This window comes from Cornus florida, unplaced genomic scaffold (assembly GCF_030987335.1).
Source record: "Cornus florida cultivar Cherokee Brave unplaced genomic scaffold, ASM3098733v1 CherokeeBrave_3.0.0_Hap2_Chr08, whole genome shotgun sequence".
NCBI lineage: Eukaryota > Viridiplantae > Streptophyta > Magnoliopsida > Cornales > Cornaceae > Cornus > Cornus florida.
In genome coordinates this window covers 31295976-31310654 of record NW_026775578.1, presented here as the reverse complement: position 1 = coordinate 31310654, position 14679 = coordinate 31295976, and the positions used below count along the sequence as shown (strand labels likewise).

Genomic DNA, 14679 nt, shown 5'->3' with positions numbered 1-14679 from the left:
GTCTGTCAAACTTAAGTAACGTTTCTCTTTTTTGACCAGCTTAGGAGTCAAGCAAGAGTACAGGAGCAACAAAACAAACACACACACACACACACATATATATATATATTTCTTTATTATTATTATTATTATGATCAAAAGAAGAATAAGCTGAAGAACCAGCTGGGTATTTGCTGTTCTGTGCTGGGTGTATTGACCCGGTGAATCACAGGTGATCAATTTTTAATTTTATTTTTTTTTAATTTTTATTTTTATTTTTTTACAATCACTTGTTTTGTCCATGTGTAATATATGGGTGGTTAAAAGATGCCTCAGTGAAACAGTGCACTTGAAGTGTTGAAAACACGTGTAGCATATACATGTGAGAATTTTATGAAGTCTTAAGTATTGTCTTACTGAAATTAGACATAATAAAAACACTAAATAAAAACATAATGTTCATGTAAAATTTTAATTTTAATTTTAATATCTGTTTTGAATTCAATTGTCTTACTTGAAATTAAATAATAGCAAGATCAAGAACATATCATGTAAAATATGCTAACTTGAGCCGATGCTGTCTCTGTGAAATGTTTTTTTAGTTTGACTAAACTAGTATGGAGTTTACTAGATGCTGCATTTTGCATGGCAATGAATTTGCGAAGTTCAAGAACATCAAATGTTGAAGTAAGACTGTATACATCTAATATTAATTTTGTCGATTTTACACTAATGTAGCGAAATGTAATAATCAATCTCGAAATATAATAATCAATCTCGAAATATAATAATACAATATATATCTAAATTTTCATCGATCGTGCAATAGTATAGCGAAATGTAACAATCAATCTCGAAATATAATAATACAAGTCGAGTTAGGTTTTTTTTTCTATATATATATTTTTTTGCACCAAGTCGGTTTAGTTTAGTTTAGTTTATATCCTCTCACAAAAAGTCGTGGAACCCACCTAATAATTTATCAGTAAGTTGTGTCAAGCATAATAAGCTTAAAATTATTATTATTTTGATAATTCATAACTTTTGGTTGGCTTCAAAAAAGAATTTTTGGTAACTTTATTTGTGGCGGCCATTCAGCCTCTCAATATCTCTGAATCATAATTGACATAATAAATTTGATTCATTGAATAAATTTTTAGACTCAAGTCAAAGACACGTGCGACATACATAATGAATATTTTTTAACTTATATAATTTATATTTTTTATATTTATTAATTATTTATAGTTTAAAAAAAAAAAATCGGCAAAACAGTTTCAGGCCAGAATGCCTTAGAGAGTAATAATTGTCACCTCAAAAGAAACAAAATAAGGTTTTTCATTAATGTATGAATGAAAAATATAAATATTTAAAAAATATATGAAAATAAAATTTTATAATTTACAAAATATTCATAAATAAATACTATCTATATATTAAAAAATCCGAAAGGGTACCAACAATTTTTAAATTGTAATAATTGTTACCTCAAAAGAAATAAAATATATTAGAAAATCCAAAACTATAACTGTTTGAAAATAAAAGTATTCCTAAATTATTTATTTCTCAGTCTTTATTTTTTTTGCATATCTCATTTCTTCATGAAATGAATCATTGTCAATAGTTAATTCTTTTAATTATTCCACCGCAAAATAAGTTTTCACGACTTGTTGAGTATTGTCTATCTTCACTAGAAAAAGAAAATATTTTCCTTGCAGCTTGTCACTTTGTTGCTGAATTCATCCATGTCTTGCAAAAAGAACAAATATAATTTAGAGCTACTGAAAATTTAGAGCTATTGAGAAATTCAAGTAAATATTTTTTTAATTTAATTAAATTTTATGAATAAGAGTAGAAAATTACCTCAATTTGTAATTGTAGTAAATCATCTAGTGAACAATTTATTAATATTTGACAATCATTGAACACTGTTAGGGTTGCAAGTGTTCCAATATGTTACATACTTCGCACTTTAATTATCATCATGAATCTGCACATGAGTAAAGACAAAGAATTATGTATTTGTAATATTATTAAACCAATGAAATAAATACAATAATAAGATTTTAAGATATAATAATACTTTTGAAAGCATTTTGGGTTTGTTGTGCTGCATCGAGGACAATATACTCTATCTTTTTCAATTTTAATTTTCTTGTTGCATCTCTCATACGCGTTGTACGTGCCACGGTTTGCGATAATTGACGACATTTTCAATTGTTGCTTCGAGAGAGTAATTTGTTTTCCGCAGGTTGTGCAACAAAATATAACTTCTCAATATATAAATTGAATATAAAAATGTGATACACAATTAAGGAAGATTAAGAAATATACTTATGAAATTTAATACCTCAAAGGACATTGTAGATTTTCCTATTATGTCTTGAAGTTTGACTTTTCAACACCATTGAATTTTTTATTTTTTGTACTGGAAATCAAACTTGTTATATCTTTGTTATTTATGTTCTCTTTGGACATGTCCACATATAAATTATCTTGTAAAATAATTAAATAAATAAAACAAAAAAACATGTTATCTTTTTACAAATAGTGTATATATAATGTAAAAGAAGTTACAATAAATAACAAATCAATATCTTAATGCTTTGACACTTTCCATATCCATATTAATTTGCAATGTAGATCCTTTTTGTGTTTGAAGAGACAGACCTATAATATACATTGTTATTTGTAAAAGTTTGTTATTATAGATTTACTTAATAATATATAATGTAAATAATATCAATTTGTATGGTAATTTATCTTTGTAGGTGTTGATTGCCACATGTGTAACTGTGATGATAGGTCTTTCCTGTATTAGCTCTATGATAAAGTTTCCTTCATTCTCAGCAAGATCCTCCCATAATATCAAAGTAGTTGTCCTTCAACTGTAATAAAGATTAATTACTTTAGTTATTATATTATATTTGCATAATTATGATTGTATATGTAATATAGTAATGATGTACTTTATATCCATTATAATGACTTTCCGCTTTTTGGTTGTGCCTTTGTTATTCTTCTTACATGTTCAATGAAGAAGATACCTCAATAGCAATTCCCAAAGCATCTAGCAAGATTAAAAATAAAATAAAATATAAAATTTTAATGTTAATTTAAATTTTTTTTTTTTTTATATATGTACAAGAGAGAACATATATATAGAAAGTTGATAATTAAACGAAAACTAACCCATATATATATATATTTTGCATCAATGTACTTGTTCAGCTCCTTGAAGTCCACAAAATTAAATTTTATTGTTTCTAAGCTTATTACTTTAAGCTCCTCAACTTCAATTGAGGTCAACTTCAATTGAAGTGTTATTAAGAAACTTCAATTCAACAACTTCAGTTCCACCGTTATGAATTCGACCAGTCAAATAGTCAGTTTCTTCTCAATTTCTTCAAGGGTTAAAATGATGAGGGTTATTCTACAGAGAACATCATATTCGGAAGGCATAAGCCATGGACATATAAAAGAATTCATTACTCACAAAAATAAAAAAACAATGCATGATCTGGGTATAAGACACATAAAAATTAATAAAACAATTCATGATCTGGGTATGAGATAAATAAAAAATAATAAAACAATGCATGATATGTGGTTGAGACAAATAAAAAATAATAAAACAATGCATGATCTAGGGGATAATGCATAATCTAAGGGATAAAACAATGCATAATCTGGGGGTTACACGTACCTTGGAAAAAAAACATATAAAACTAATGTGATTACAAGAAGGCAAAAAAAGACATATATAGAGAGAGTATAGATTTTTTTAGAAACAACAAATATATAAAATAGGTAACTTAAATTTTATTAGGTAATAATTTTCAGAGTTTTATGGAAACTCTTTTTTAGAGTTTCCATAATTTGAAATATATTTTGTATTAGAGTTTTAATAAATATTTTATTAGGTAATAATTTTTAGAGTTTCTTTAATTTGAAATATATAAATTGAAATGTATTTCGTGTTAGAGTTTTAATAAATATTTTATTTGAATTTTATTAGGTAATAATTTTTAGAGTTTCTATAATTTAAAATATATAATTTGAAATGTATTTCATGTTAGAGTTTTAATAAATATTTTATTTGAATTTTATTAGGTAATAATTTTTATATTTTATTTGAATTTTATTAGGTAATAATTTTTAGAGTTTCAATAATTTGAAATATATTTCGTGTTAGAGTTTTAATAAATATTTTATTTGAATTTTATTATGCAATAATTTTTAGAGTTTGTATAATTTGAAATATATTTTGTGTAGCAAGGCCAAAAAAGACCTTTATATAGAGAGAGTACATATTTATTTAGAAACAACAAATAGATAAAATAGGTATTTGAATTTTATTAGGTAATAATTTTTAGAGTTTTATATAAACTCTTTTTTTTATTTCTTTAGGTCGAGAAAGTAGTATTATACTTGATCTTAGTCACAAGGCCGAGAAATGTGTGATTATTATTTTTTTAGGTCTAAAGTTTTATAAAAGGTTTGCATGTAATCATTTTTACTTAAAACCAATATGGGACAAGAAAAATGAATTGTATTAGGTAATTTGTAATTTGAATTAAACTCTTTAAATAATTTTTACGTAATTTTTTGTTTATAAAACTCTTTTTTTATATTAATAAATAAATACTAAAAGCCAAAAAACCGAGAAAGTAGTACACACTTGATCTTAGACAAAAGGCCGAAAAATACGTGATTACTATTTCTTTAGCTCTATAGTTTTATAAGAGACTTCCATGTAATCTTTTTTACTTAAAACCAATGTGGGACAAGAAAAATAAATTTTATTAAGTAATTTATAATTTGAATTAAACTCTTTAAATTAATTTTTATAAATTTTATTAGGTAATTTGTAATTTGAATTAAATCTTTTAAAATAAATTTTAAGTAATTTTTTGTTTATAAAGACTCTTATATATATATATATATATAAATAAATACTGAAAGCCAAAAGGCCAATAAAGTAGTATTACACTTGATCTTAGCCAAAAAATCAAGAAAATAGTACTACACTTGATCTTAGCTAAAAAATCAAGAAAGGTTAGCCAAAAGGCTGACCCAAAAAAATTTAATACTACACTTGATCTTAGCCAAAAGGCTGAGAAATGTGTGATTATTATTTCTTTAGATCTATAATTTTATAAGAGGCTTTCATGTAATCATTTTTACTTAAAACCAATGTGGGACAAGAAAAATGAAATTTTATTAGGTAATTTGTAATTTGAATTAAGCTCTTTAAATAATTTTTAGGTAATTTTTTGTTTATAAAAACTCTTTTTTTATATTAATAAATAAATATTGAAAGCCAAAAGGCCAAGAACGTAGTACTACACTTGATCTTAGCCAAAAGACCGAGAAATGTGTGATTATTATTTATTTAGGTTTATAGTTTTATAAGAGACTTCCATGTAATCCTTTTTACTTAAAACCAATGTGGGACAAGAAAAATGAATTTTATTAGGTAATTTGTAATTTGAATTAAACTCTTTAAATTAATTTTTATAAATTTTATTAGGTAATTTGTAATTTGATTTAAACTCTTTAAATAATTTTTAGGTAATTTTTTGTTTATAAAAACTCTTTTTTTTATATTTATAAATAATTACTGAAAGCCAAAAGGCCGAGAAAGTAGTACTTCACTTGATCTTAGCCAAAAGGCCGAAAAATGCGTGATTATTATTTATTTAGCTCTATAGTTTTATAAGAAGCTTTCATTTAATTTTTTTTACTTAAAACCAATGTGGGACAAGAAAAATGAATTTTATGAGGGAATTTGTAATTTGAATTAAACTTTTTAAATTAATTTTTATAAATTTTATTACATAATTTGTAATTTGAATTAAACCTTTTAAAATAATATTTAGGTAATTTTTTGTTTATAAAGACTTTTTTTTATATATTAATAAATAAATACTGAAAACCAAAAGACCAAGAAAGTAGTACTACACTTTATCTTAGCCAAAAAAATCAAGAAAGGTTAGCCAAAAGACTGACCCAAAAAAATTTAGTACTACACTTGATCTTAGCCTTTTAGTACTACACTTGATCTTAGCCAAAAGATTGAAAAATGTGTGATTATTATTTCGTTAGGTCTATAGTTTTATAAGAGGCTTTCATGTAATCTTTTTTGGTTAAAACCAATGTGGGACAAGAAAAATGAAATTTTATTAAGTAATTTGTAATTTGTAATTTGAATTAAACTCTTTAAATTAATTTTTATAAATTTTATTAGGTAATTTGTAATTTGAATTAAACTCTTTAAATAATTTTTAGGTATTTTTTTGTTTATAAAAACTTTTTTTTTTATATTAATAAATAAATACTGAAAGCCAAAAGGCTGAAAAAGTAGTACTATACTTGATCTTAGGCAAAAGACCAAGAAAGGTTAGCCAGAAGGCCGAGCCAAAAAAATTTAGTATTACACTTGATCTTAGCCAAAAGGTCGAGAAAGGTGTGATTATTATTTCTGTAGGTATATAGTTTTATAAGTGGCTTCCATGTAATCTTTTTTATTTAAAACTAATGTGGGACCAGAAAAATGAATTTTATTAGGTAATTTGTAATTTGAATTAAAATTTTAAATTAATTTTTATAAATTTTATTAGGTATTTTGTAATTTGAATTAAACTCTTTAAATAATTTTTAAGTAACTTTTTGTTTATAATTTTTTTTTATATTAATAAATAAATATTGAAATACCGAAACACTTTAACACTTTGCACATTTAATAATAATATACATATTTTCATAAATATGCAGAGTTGACGTAAAAGCTTAATATTTAAATGATCAATAAATACATGTTGTCAATTTCAATTGGCTCAATTTTTATTTATTAATTTTCACATATTTATGTAATTTGCGCTAATCAAACATGAATTTCACAATCTTCACGGTGGATGTGGTGATTAAGAATTTCTATGTTAATGAAATATGATATATATATATATATATATCTATATATATATGAATTTCAAATCTTGTCTAGGTTGGTCTCTATCCATCCAATGCCAATAATGTGTTGAAAGTTCGAAACCTGGGGGCACTAAATAATTTCCACAACCCCACAAACATGCAGTCACGCAGAGATCACCGTTGACTGAGACGGATTTGACCCCGAAATCCGTTTAACGCACACCGTCCGATCTTAACCGACACTTTCAATTGTTCTCTCTCAAGTCTCAACCTTTCATCTACGAGTCTCAGCCCAGAAATCTGTAACAACTCAGCTATCATCAATACTCTGATTATTATTATTATTATTTTTTTCAGTATTTGAATTATAGATGCATATATACACATTACACAAACTCATATCATATATTTCATTCTATTACTGAATTTGAATTGGATAAATTTCATGCTATGTTATTGATCTTGCTATTGTTTAATTTCAACTAAACAACTGAATTCAACGTTGATATGGTGGTGATTAGTGTTCTAGAACAGATATTATTGCAAATCAGAAGAACTGTTTGAAGTTTTCAAGATTTATAGAAATGGTTGAATTATAGATACATATATACACATTACAGACAATTTCATGCTATGTTCTTGATCTTGCTTTTATTTAATTTCAACTAAAACAATTGAATTCAAAACAGATATTAGTGCAAATCAGAACTATTTGAAGTTTTAAAGAATTTTTGAAATGGCTGAATTGGGTTACAATTTCACTATCCGTGTAATCCTAAGTTTGATTTGTTGTGAAGAAAATGGTGGATAAGAAAAGAATTGAACTATTTTCATTAACGTAGTTCTAAGTATTCTGAGTAGTGGTTGAATTAGTTTATTTTCCTCTCCTTTCTTCCCTTTTCTTGCTGACCCAACTCTTTCTCGACTTAGAAATGCTTGGATTACGTCAATTTCCAATAAGTTAGATGATGTTAGAGACCTTAAACCTACCAAAAACCCTAGTTCTGGCAATGGTAATATTACAGCTTAACCAACTCAACAAAGATTTGCATAATAATTTGGGTTGGGTACACCAATCCTATCTCATTTTGGCTTTTATTTAGAGCTAGACTTCTGTTAAATTAAAGGTCTCGTCTTTGTAGGCGTTATTTGATTTGATTTTATTTTATTTTGAGAAGCCTCTAAATCTAACAAAATCACCTCATAATGGTTCTTTTTTGATTGTTGTATATGACCAATTTTCTTAAGACTATTATCTTCTCCTTTGGCTATCACCTTCAATTCATTTCTATATCTTTGGTTGTTGGTGCATTAATTTCTTGTACTAGTAATTGTGGTCTGCCCATACAAACACGTACGCTTGAATGCATATGCTATACACATATGTATTCCTATTTAAAGGATTATTCTCAATCTATCAAATATATATTTTTCATGCCTGCGTACCAATTGTGATGAGTTTATACCTATCATGTATTTCTCCATAGCATGATTTGTGCATTCTACAGTATAGTTTTGGTTTCCACTTTTCTTTTTTTCGTTTTTAAGTTCTAAGAATAATTATTTAATCCATTATGTTATTATTATTTCAGATAATCATTAAGCTCTCTGAATTGAAATACTTGAGAGGCCTCCAAGAAAGTTGGTACGGGAACAGATGGTAGTAATTGGCACTTGTCAATGACCTATGACCAGTGGGTAGCATCATCGGTGTCTGGTCCACGACCACCGGCTCGCTACAAGGTTATGTTCGTTCTAGAGATTAGCCTAAGTTTTGTGCTCAGAAAGTTCTCGTTCAGCGTCATTTTATTGCTTATTCTCTAAAACCGTTTTCAAGTCCATTTAGCGTCATTTTTATTTACTTTTTATTTTAGGTATTTTCTTTTTGACTTGTAGTTTATGGGTTAGTTACTTGACACGGTGTGTTTTCCTTGTACTGCAGCATACTACAACTGTAATTGGTGAAAAACTGTACATTACTGGTGGAAGTCATAACGGTCGGTACCTATCTGATGTTCAGGTATTGATTCTCGTCTAGTTCTGCTTTTTTAAGTCGGGTCCTAAAAGAATTGGCTACTTCTGCAGGTTTTTGATCTTATAAATTTGGAATGGTGTACTCTAAAACTGCAATTGGAACCAAATGCTGATAAAACTAAAGACAGTAGCTCCCAGGAAGTTCTTCCTCCTACCTCGGGTCATAGTATGGTACGATACTGATTCAGAAATTTCTTATTTAATTTCTGTTCTGTTTCATCTGAATCTCATTCGTTCACAAGGTGATTCCGCTTTGTATTCACTGATCAATTGACTGAAGTATATGCGAATCCATCTGTTGGTAGATTTATTGGGCAGGCAAACTTCTTCTTCTTGGTGGGCTTTCAAAGAAAGATTCTGGCAGTGTGACAGGTTTTGTTTCCTTGACAGCAATTTTCAAACTGGCAAGAAACTAATTGATCTTCTTTTGAACCGTATTTCTTATTTACTACCTTCTTGTAGTGCGGTCATTGATCTGGAATCACATCACTATGGTGTTATGGAGACTTTTGGAAAAATTCCGGTAACTGACTGACTTCAGTGACTGCTAATTTATATTCTAGTCTTGGGCATTTCATGTTATTGTATCTTCTGTTCTCTGAAATAAATAAGCCAGGGAATAGGTGTCTCAACTCTTTCTCCTTTGATTCATATATGCTATGGGAGGTTAAGCTATATTTTTTAGTTAAAAAGAAATTTTGCTTAGTTTGCTTATGGGATATATTCCAGGTAGCTTGTGGTGGGTAATCTGTAACTACGGTTGGTTCTAGACTGATAATGTTTGGTGGAGAAGACAAGACCAGGCAACTGCTGAATGATGTCCATGTTCTTGATCTCGAGACAATGACTTGGGATGTGTTGGAGACTACGTAGGTATCTTCATTACTTTTACAGGCAGCAACTTACCTGCTTTTTGTAGAATTCTGCGTCACTTTGTGGTGCTTTGACAGGCAGCCACCTCCGTCTCCCAGATTTGATCAAACAGCTGCAGTGCATGCAGAACGCTACCTTCTAATTTTTAGCGGTTGTTCTCATTCAATCTTTTTCAACAATCTTCATGTACTGGACTTGCAGACTGTAAGTGTTTGTCCTTTTGGGATATTGTTTTGATTTTTCAGTCACATTGAAACTGAGCGTATGATCCTAATTTTGAATTGTTAACGTGTTTTAATTCTGTTATCAAACTTGGATTGCTAATTATCAACCAAAATAAATAGAATCACTCTTTTGTATGTTAGAACAATTTTCTTCTTGTGTAGACTGAACAAGTATAAGAAACTAAACTATCCAGTGCTAACAGATGCTGGAATATTTCTAAATTATTTGCTTTTTTACATCACTCTTTTGTATGTTAAGTCCCCATGTATTGCAGATGGAATGGTGCCGACCACAAATTCAGGGTGATTTGGTGGCATCTAGGGCAGGTCATGCAGGTATCACCATTGATGATAACTGGTATATTGTTGGTGGTGGGGATAATAAAAATGGTATGTACGAACTTGGATGGTTAAATTTTATTTTGGCATGTGATTATTTATTCTTCTTGACTTTGGATTTCCCATCGGTTCTGTTTACAGGTGCCCCAGAAACTCTCAAGTTAAATATGTGTAAGCTTGTTTTGTTAGTGTTGACAAGTGTAAAGGAAAGAGATGCACTGGCCAGTGAGGTTAATATTCTTTGCCTTGATTTGGAATTGTTTTTTTGGACTTTCATCTATAGTTTCTAAATAAGTAATCCCAGAAGCATCAAGTGAAACTTTATGGGCATAATTATGTAAGAATATTAGGTCATATATTATTTTTTAATAAATTTAAAATCATAAATATGTATTTTGGTAAGCATTTAGTTATTCTTTTGTTCTTTCACAGCTTCGCAACATTCACACGCTGAAGATGATAAACTCCTAACATTATTGTGGACTGTTAACATCATTAGTGATATCCTAAGAGTCAGATTTCCATCAAGATAATATGTCATGATGTATTATAGTTTTGAGTATATAGTCTGTCATATTCATAATGAGAATCATACTGATTTATTTCCCTGCCTGACTTATCTAACTTATGTTGTTATACTTCATATATAATGACATACGGGACATAGTGTTACTTGCCACTCTTCTTGACCTGCCCCATAATTTTTATACCTCCAAAGGTACGAGAATAATATATGATTGTTGCTCATAAACACCTTAATGGACCTTTTTGGGCATTGAATATTTTACTGGTCTCTAGTCTAAGTAGCTCAAACACAGATACGGGACACAATAAGATAAGACACGTATACGTTATCTTGAATCCTACAAGAATTGAACACGGACATGGCTACATATAAATTTTAGTGTTTATTTATAATAATATAAATTTTTTATTTTTATGCTATGAGTTACATAATTTAGAAGATGAAGTTAGGTGTATCATAAAGATTATTGTATTATATATGCTAGTACTCTCCTACTTTATTATCACAACATATAATTATACTTTTGCACTACATAAAAAGTGTCATTGCATGCTTGACTTGTAGAGGTGTGTTCCTCGTGGTCTGCTTTTCCCAAAGACTTGAACATTTCCATTAAATTTCACGAGAGGCTCTAAGAATTCATTCTGTAAAGAGGTAGTTTCTGAAGAACAAATTCATCTAAAATGCTATTACACTACATTTTCCCTCCAATTTGGGGTCTTGGAAGAGAGAATTATACAGAAAACTTAGTTTGTGTCTTTGCCTAGTTGTAACTTGGGACACTTTGAAGTCGATGCCAGGTTTCAAATTTCATCATCTAATAGTAATAATAATAAAGAAAAGAAAAAAAGAACTCAGATAAACATAGAAAACATTTGGAACTATATGAACAAATTAATTACTGTCATACTCAAACCATTATTCACACACTTAATAGCCCAAACTTTTCTTATTGCACCAATTAAGTGCCCTTGAAGAAGAAATTCAGCTCCTCATTCTATATGTTGGCAAGTGGCCTTGAAAATTTTCCATTTCCTCTTCGAAAATTGCTTTGTTGCCAATTTTTGTACTGTTTTGCTTTCACCAATTCATTTTTGATGCATTTGTATCTTGACATTTCTATAAGAGCTGGGTGCAGGCTTTTAATTTCTTATTGAGAAACTGTGTGAGGTGACTGTTAGTTTGAAGGTCTGGAAACCACCATTAGATTTCCTTCCAATGTGTGTGCCCACTCCATCTTTGATCCAGTCAGAAAGGTATGTAGTTTTAAAATTTTAAACTATATGCAATAATGCATTGAGTTTGATGGAAAATTTGAATTTTGGACAATTTCACTGAGATTCTGAAATCATAAGAGAAATTTGTCAATAATTTTCACACTATCTGCATAGTTTGACATTTTGACTCAGAAAAAGGAAAAAGGTTCAAATTTTGATATTTTGTTGAAATTCTAATTTTGATAATCTTTTAACATCTTGACTGAACCCGATATAAAAGTCATCTGAATTAATCTTAGGGACTTTCTGCAGAAATATTTGAAATAGATATTCTGTCCAAGAGCTTTCTATATTACTGCCATGTCATACAAGTGTACTTGGATTCATTTTATATAGGTATAATTTATATATGCACATTGGAACAGGGGCTCAGTGTTTCCTTGGCAGTATTGAACGGAGAGAAGCTTCTGCTTGCCTTTGGTGGCTACAATGGGAATTATAATAATGAGGTATCTTGAGCAGTTACTTTTTGTTGGGAAAATTAAAGAAAGAAAAAGTCGTGGTATTACATGTCTGACCATGTATATAGCATGTCGCAGTTGCCAGCTTGGTGTAACCCAGATAGTGTGAGGCTCTCGTGTGAACCCAAAGGTACAAAACTCAATTCCCACCCCCTTCTACATCTGATACATTGGGTTTGTGAGCCATCTCCTATATTAATGGGACAAGTCAATTTTTTCACCTTCAAAGTGGGTGGGGATACCCCATGATACCAATAAAAATAAAAATTAAAAATTAAAAAAAAATTAATTGTAGCATGTAGTTTTTACGCAAGGCAATTTAGAATTAGTGGAATTTTATGTTCCTTTATTTGTGGCAATACCTGTAATGTTTTCCATGACTGCATGTACCTATCTGGCCGATTGCCTGCCTGGCATGGTCAATCACAGGGCTTGGGAAGTTTCCCGTTGATCAAATTCATTGCTCAAGTTATCCCATTGGCTGGTTACTTTTCTTCTCTTGTTTAATGCAGATTATTGATAATAGTGTAGGTTCGCATATTCCTTAAACCCATATAATGTTTTAGTTTACTTACAAGAACTAGGCTGAACAATGATACCATAAAATTGGTTTTTGTTGTTGTTATATGGTGGCTGAATTTGGCACTTTTTACTTATTCATTCAATGCTGTGCATAGACAGGGATCCAACCAGCGATGACAACGGGGTGGGTTGAACACGGTAATAATTAATCCCATCCTAAAGTCAGATGGTGATGGCGGTTGGGAGAAGGGGGTGGGGTGGGGGTAGAACCGTAGAAGTTGTATCTTACTGCCCATAATCTCCCTCAGAGGAAATGAATATACTTGGAAAGAGCAATGATGGTTGGTACGATGCATGCATCTAGTGATGCTTAAATGGCGCTAATCCAAGTCTTATCTTATTCCAAGGAACGACGAGGACAAAAAACGTGCTTTAATGGCTCACCACATGGCCCCACAAAGTGGTAAAAGGATTTTTGTTGTGCCCCACTTACATGCTAATCATGATAACAAAACTATGCCAAACTCTTTTGAGGCTCAATCTCTTCCTCCAGTTTCGTATTATTACAGTAGCAATAATGTGATGCTTGCACGCTTACCTTTTACCGGGACAAAAAAAAGAGAGGAGAAAAAAGCCTGACGCTTGTAACAAGCCTTCTGTTGCAGCAACGTTATTGTATTCTATTTGTAGAACATTTGAATGCGTTTCACATGCTTGGTACCAGAAAGTGATACCTTGTAATTGAACTTGGCAAAAGTTGGTTGCTCTTCACTTGAAGTGGCATGATCACTCCCAAATTCCCAATGGTAGCAAAGCACCCAGTTTTAGATAGGGTTTTGGTATCTAAGAATGCCTATTTGCATCAGTAAGCTTGAATCTCTCTTTGGTCATGCTCAGTGTGATCTTCTTTGCCAAGAATAGATTTGAGCGATATTGAGATACTGCAGCTCTTCGAGCTGAGTTGTCCGTGTGTGTAAAATTGCAGTCTACACCTACAAGGTTGTATTTGTAGGCTCTTGTTATATGGTTATTCTAAATTCTCTTAGCCTTGCCAACTTCTGCACCTTAAATATACTTCGCAATCTCGCTATCTTTGATTTTGAAGTATTTCCCAAGACAATCAGTCTATAACTTATAAAAAAAAAAAAATTCAGTCTATAACTGAATCTCAGTGATTCGATATAGCAATCATAGTATTACTGAAATATGGTAATGTTATGCCCTACCGCTGCATATGCCGTAAACCAACCTGGAAAGTTAGACTTCATTAAAACAGAAGATTCAAACATTAAGTTAGTCGAGGACAATGGCTCTCAACAGGATCTTTCACTTGACATCAACGCAATTAGAGAAGAAAACAAGGTGTTGGAATCATTTCTTGCTGAAGTCAAAGCAGAAATTCTGGTCTGAAGGAAAAGATTGAGGAAACTTCAAGTACCCATGCCGAGTTGTTTAAGGTATGCCCTTTACTGTAAATCGCTAATAGGTTTTATAAGTCTGTCAATGATCAT

The 14679-nt window shown here is 29.9% G+C and overlaps 1 pseudogene; it reads left to right on the top strand.

The window, feature by feature from the left end:
• The first annotated feature begins 6997 nt into the window (after positions 1 to 6997).
• On the top strand, positions 6998 to 14372 carry LOC132271115 (acyl-CoA-binding domain-containing protein 4-like; annotated as a pseudogene).
• The last annotated feature ends 307 nt before the right edge of the window (positions 14373 to 14679 follow it).